At 47.1% G+C, this 6,504-nt stretch overlaps 1 long non-coding RNA gene across 1 annotated transcript; it reads left to right on the top strand.

The window, feature by feature from the left end:
• The first annotated feature begins 784 nt into the window (after positions 1 to 784).
• LOC309363155 lies at positions 785 to 6,102 on the top strand. The gene is made up of 2 exons (XR_014165283.1): positions 785 to 1,016; positions 5,826 to 6,102. It is a non-coding gene; the product is annotated as an uncharacterized lncRNA (long non-coding RNA).
• The last annotated feature ends 402 nt before the right edge of the window (positions 6,103 to 6,504 follow it).

Below are 6,504 nucleotides of genomic sequence, written 5' to 3'. Positions count from 1 at the left end.
AAATCAGCCCTGAGTGCTCACTGGAAGGACAGATCGTGAAGCTGAGGCTCCAGTACTTTGGCCACCTCGTGAGAAGAGAAGACTCCCTGGAAAAGACCCTGATGTTGGGAAAGATTGAGGGCACAAGGAGAAGGGGACGACAGAGGACGAGATGGTTGGACAATGTTCTCGAAGCTACGAACAGGAGTTTGACCAAACTGGGGCAGGCAGTGGAAGACAGAAGTGCCTGGCATGCTCTGGTCCATGGGGTCACGAAGAGTCGGACACGACTAAACCACTAAACAACAACAACATCAACAACAACAACACAATGATAGTACAGCAAGAGACCAAATCTGTGTACCTACAGAGGATTGACTCCATATGTGGCTGTATATTGTTGTTTTCTGCTGCTGTTTTATTATTTTATGAAAAGACTATGATTATTTTTAAAAAAATACTGTTTTCACCTGCAAAAGTTTTGGGGCTTTGTTTCCAAAGAGTGCTGCAGCTCTGTCTAGTGAGGTGGTTACTTCAGGCAACAGGTCTTCTTTTGTGAAAAGAAAATGTGTGTGTGTGTGTGTGTGTGTGTGTGTGTGTGTGAGTGAGAGAGAGATCTTCAAGCATAAAGCAAGTAAAATTTGCCTGGAGGTCAAACCCACTTCCCTTTAGCCCCAGATAAGTGGTTATTCAATGGTGAAGTAAAGATACTCTGCTCATGTCCATTCCATTATTATGATGTCACATATTATGACATCGCATATTATGAGATCACTGAAAACTGTTCATCATTGGACTTCTCGACCATCATCTGCAACTGCTATTCCTTCAGGCTGTAAGAGAGGGAGAGAGATGAGGCTACAGGCCTCTGGGTCTGCGCTGCTGGGAGACCACCTCCACCCTCACCTGTCAGCAACAGCCATTCCAGCAGACAGAGGAGAGCTGCATGGACTCTCCATCCGCTCTGCTGAAAACTAGCAGCTTTTGGCTTCTTCTCGCATTGAAATCTTTCTGTTCCAACTGGTCATCACCAGCTGGTAATTTGCTTTCCACCCCCCAACCCCATTTCCTTTTGTGTCCTGTCCTTAAGTCCTACGGCTGACAGTTACAAGCTGCTCTGGGACCCCTTTTTGGCTGAATACAGGGATAAAAGTGGTTTAAATAAAATGAAAAATTCTGGAACTGTGCCGTTTCAGACTGCCACCTGCCCAACTATCTAAAATTGGAAAATTAGCATGTTGGGGGAAAGCTGGGCTTGAATTCTTCCCCCGACATCTAAAGCCTCTTTAGGTGTTCACTGTGAAGACATGACAAGGGCGGCAGGGCGGCACACCCAAGCCCTGACAGGAGACCATTGCTCAGGGCAACCAAGATGACCAAGGGGGTGGAGCAACTCCCCTGGGAAGAAAGAACGCAGTGTCTGGAAATCTTTAAAGAAAAGATGAGTAAGAGTTGACGTGATAGAGGTTGATGAAATAATGCACTGTATGGAGAAAGTGGATAAAGTCCCCCCCCCATCAAACTTCTGGGCATCCAATGGAGCGTCAGGTGAGATAAAATAAAGCACATAGTTAAATTGTGGAACTCCCTCCCCCAGGAGGCCATGATGATGGCTACCAACTTGAATGACTTTTAAAGAGGCTTAGAACCATTCATGGAGGAGATGGCTGTCCTTGGCTCCTAGCCGGGGTGGTTCTGCTCCACCTCCACAGCTGGAGGCAGAAATGCTTCTGAATTCTGGTTGCTGGAAACCACAGCAGGGGAGAGGGCTCTGGTGCTCAGATCCTGCTGGTGCAGCACAGGCAAACTTGGCCCTCCCAACGTTTTGGGACTACCACTCCCATCATCCCTAGCTAACAGGACCAGGGGTCAGGGATGATGGGAATTGTCCATACTTGCTGGCCTGCAGGGCATCTTCAGGAGAAGAAAGGCTAAGGAATAGACCCTACAAAAATCTGAAGTCCCTAAGATGGTGGGATGGCGACTTGTACACCTCCTTCTGGCAACTCCTGCAACAAAGCTGGTGCCCAACATCTTCCTCTGCTTTCCTTCGGAGCCCATCAGCAAGGCTGAGAGGAGGGTCTTGACATCTGGGCAGCCTGGGACCTCCACACACACTGCCCAGGCTTGTGCCCCAGGGAGGTCACTTCAGGGCTGCTAACACAGCAAAAACAACGCGGGAGGCAGCAGTTACAGTAAGTGCTGCAACTATTTGTCTTCACTCCCAAGGCACCCTCTTCCATGGTCTCCCAAGATGGACAGGTGCCAGTCAACAGTTTTATAATTGAGAGTTCTCTGTACAGGGGAACAATCAGGGATGTCACCCCACCCCCTGCTTGCAGTCTGAAGTAGTACGATCCATGAATAGTTTTATACCAAATGTTAAACTGGTTGTCTGGACAGGTGTTGCTTCGAACACCTCATTCCTGTGTTCAAGGCAATTTGGCGCAGGCATGTCTTGTTGGGTGTCACGCACCACGATCCTGCACAATGTGTGTGTGAAACGACCTGCAAAGCGAGCCTTGCAGATCCTATGAATGTTATGCAGGGTTCATATCCAGATTTTTGGCTCCGTGTGGTCCCTCCAGAAAAGGCTAAGCAAATTGCCAAGGAACAGGAGGGGAGGGGAGAGGACAAGGATCTGTGGGTGGGTGGGGGAGACTCAGCTGTCATGTGTCTGCTCCTGTAGGAAAGTTGGCATTAGATAAACCAGCTGGCCCTTTCTGCCATCACCCTGGCTCTTTCAGCGCTCTGGCAGCCGTCCACCATCTCCTTGCAGAGCAGCCAAACCCAGGCTGTCCCCTTGGCTTTTGCCCCCAAACTGCTGCTGCTAAATCCACATCCCTTCCGCTCTGGAAACCAGAGGCGCTGTGAGAAGAGACACACTGATCCTTTCCATTGGCCTTCTTTGATGTGTGTTGCAGACTGGGGAGGAATGGGAGAGCTGGACCTGGATTTGGGCATCAAGATCAGAGGAGGGATCGCTGAGCTATGCCAGGTCTGATGGGAACTTTAGTAGTGCGCTAGGTAAACGGCGTTTCCATGCACTGCTCTGGTTCGCCAGAAGCGGCTTAGTCCTGCTGGCCACATGACCCAGAAGCTGTACACCGGCTTCCTCGGCCAGTAAAGCAAGATGAGCACCGCAACCCCAGAGTCGTCCACGACTGGACCTAATGGTCAGGGGTCCCTTTACCTTTATCTAGGCATGATAGTTGATGGGGACACAATAGGCTCTCATGGGCAACTGACTGGCTTTGTTCCAAGGGTCTGGAATGCGTCAGTTGCCTGTCAGAGTGGAGACTGGACTCCTATCTGCCAGATTTGGCAGAATTGCTAAGAGGTTTTTAGGGAGAAGCGGTTTAAAAAAAAAATCGATGTGCTGTTTTGGAGCGAGCACTTTTTGCCTGTCTGCTTTCTTCTGTGCCCATATTTAGAAGCTCCATCTCCTTTGTAGGAGAAAGCACCAAAGGCTTGCAGTGCCTTTGTAAAAAATTATTTATCTATAAACATGAAGGTCAATCAGACATTTTAGGGAGCAGGGCAGCCAAACACACAGGCAGATTGGTTTCCAAGTCGCCACTAGGGCAAAATGTGTAGATTTGTAGGTCTGGCATTCCAAATGCAGCCACACCAGAACAGCATTATGACGTCTGCAATTCTAATTTTTAAATTTCCTTTCCTAATGATCTGTAGCTTTGAATTTGCCTTTTCACAGCTGTCTAACACTGTGGCACATGTGACACAGAATAACATTGCTTCCCTAAGTTTATTTGAAAGTAAGTGGCACTGATCTCACTGGGGTTTCCCTCTGAGAAAACGTGTTCCAGACTGGCAGAGTTAATCTCATTTTTTTCTTTTTCTTTTTTCTTGTGATTCTTTCTGATTTAATCCTCAGTCAATGGCGAAATCCTAAACATAGCTTCACTGAAAGAACCCTTGGCTTTTGCTAACCCCGAGAAAAGTTTCAGCCTTCGTTGGCAGATCCAACAAAGCGTTCGTCTCCATCAGAACTTGGGTTTGAATTAGGAAAATGTGAAGAAATGAGAATGCCTCTGAGCATATTGAGAATGCCTTTTCCTGAACAATGAAGAACCTTAGTGGCAATTTCCAGAAGGGCAGCTGTGTTAGTCACTGCGGGAGGCAGTGGAAGACAGGAGTGCCTGGCGTGCTCTGGTCCATGGGGTCATGAAGAGTCGGACACGACTAAACGACTAAACAACAACAAAGCTGTGTTAGTCTGTTCCAGCAAAAGCTGCAAAAGCAAGTGGTTAAGAGTGCTGCACTAGGACCTGAGAGACCAAGGTTCGAATCCCTGCCCTGCCATGAAGCTCATTGGGTGACCTTGAGCCAGTCGCTCTCCACCTAACCTACATCACAGGGTTGTTGTGAGGATAAAATGAGGGAGAGAATTCCTCCAGCTCCCTGGAGGAAAACTGAGGCGTGAATAAATACACAGAGGGTCGGTATTTCCCTGCAGGCAAATTTGAGGTCTAGCACTTGTTATTGCAGAATGAATGGTAAACCGAGGTAGTTTTTTTTTAAAAAAATGTATTTTTAAAAATATTTATTTTTTAAAAGAACAAGTTGTTGGTTAAAAAAAAAGATGTAGAGGAGAGCTTCTAAAAACACAGGCTTTTCCAGACAACAACAGGATGATAAAAGCAAGGAAGGAAAACCGGGGCTGCTGGTGATATTGTGAGGCAAATTTATTAGCATTTCAAAGTCCCAACCACACAATGGAGGCCCAGTTGGCAGAGTTAGTAAGGTGGTGATGAAGACCTCACAGCTTAGCTAGCTTCCTTTGGCTTTTGTGCGGACAAACTGTTGAAAGGGAAGCTTATTGCCTCTGCAGCTTCATAAGGGAAGGTTCATACTTAACATTTGGTGCTCAGAGTGTGTGATTCTCCCTTCCACCCTTGATCCTGAGTCGGGGAAATGTTTGAAAAGTTAGCTAATACACATATTTTGCAATTGGTTATCCATCTGGTTGCTTTGCAGTTTGATTATCATAATTTGCATTGGTTAATTGATTAGCTGGAAAGGCCTCATTATTCCTTTAGCACTTCCAGGAATCATTTGCATTTTAAGAGCCCACAACCCAGCTAGCATTCAATCTCATTGCTTTCAATGGTAGCAATGATTAATGTGCTTAAATCTCTCCCATTGAAACCAATGGGATTTAAACAGTGCTTTCTCCCTGACAGGATAGTGCACCCTTTCAACTACAAAGTGCGTTAAAAACAAAAAACCACATTGTGTTAGGTCCAGAGGACAAATGTGAAAGTTCAGTCATTCCCAGTTTACAAATTATTATTCTCTATAAGTGGCAAACAGAGGCAGCAAGAGACCATGTGATTCTAGGGCGCCACAGGAACAGCAGGAAGTCGAGTGAGCACTGTATACAACCACTAGGATCCCTGATTGGTTGCAAATGCCTTATTCCATTGCTGGAGACATTGGCTAGATGGCAGCAACTTTGTTAGACTTGGTAGAATAAAGATTTCCCAAGATCAAATTCTCAGGCCAACTGAATCGCACTGAACCATACTTTCAGAACAACCCTATGCACATTTTCTTAGAAATAAGCCCGACTGAGATCAAATTGTATGTTTAGGGTGCACTCCACTCTATGCTCCACTGAACACAGTGGGACTTGGCTCAGTAACCGTGAGCAGGATTCTGTTCCAAGTCCTTCTGAAGTGAATGAAACCAGACCCATTGCTTGCAGTGGGACCCGAAGCTCAATCCTAAGCTCCACCACATTCAATGGGGCCTGCTCCCAGGCATAGGGTTCTTGGAAGCTGCTCCACCGATGAGGCTTTTCCCCCTCTGCTTGCATCACGCAGGTCACAACCACAAGGCAGAAAAGAAAATCCGGCTTGGTGTGTTGTAAACAATGCAGGAGAAGGAAGAGGCCCCTGCGCCAGGCACGCTGCCATGGCTTTCCAGGGACAAGGTGTTTCCTGTGATTCCGTCAAGGGCACGACATTCCGTCTCCAGGAATTGGTCTGGAGCTGCGTGTGGTTTGCTGCATTTGCGCGTGTACAAGAGGGTGGGTGGTGTTTCTTTAGGTGATGGTGTTGCCATTGCCTACATTCACGCAATAAAATGATGCACACTGTGCAGGAAGTGGATAGAGAGAAGGTTTTCTTCCTATCCCATAATACGAGGGGTCATCCAGTGAAACTGAATGGTGGGAGATTTGGGGCAGACAAAGGGAAGCAGTTCTTTTGCTCAGTGCAGTTAAAACTATGGTGTTTGCTGTCACAAGATTTGGTCTGGCCACCAGCTTGGCCAACTCTGATAGGAGATTTGGCTATTTTCTGGAGACTAAGGCTATCAGAAATAGATTTGGCTAAAATAGATTTGGCTATTTTCTGGAGACTAAGGCTAAGGCTAGTCATGATGGATGGCTGTGTCGCCTCCAATCTCAGAGGAAGCATGCCTCTGCAACTAGAGAGTCTCTAGGGGAGTGTGGCACTCATGTCCCGGTTGTGGACTTCCCATGGGCTGGCCACTGTGGGA

The sequence above is a fragment of the Podarcis melisellensis genome (assembly GCF_964234715.1).
Source record: "Podarcis melisellensis genome assembly, chromosome: 2".
Taxonomy (NCBI): Eukaryota; Metazoa; Chordata; class Lepidosauria; order Squamata; family Lacertidae; genus Podarcis; species Podarcis melisellensis.
This window is presented reverse-complemented; position numbering and strand designations above follow the sequence as displayed.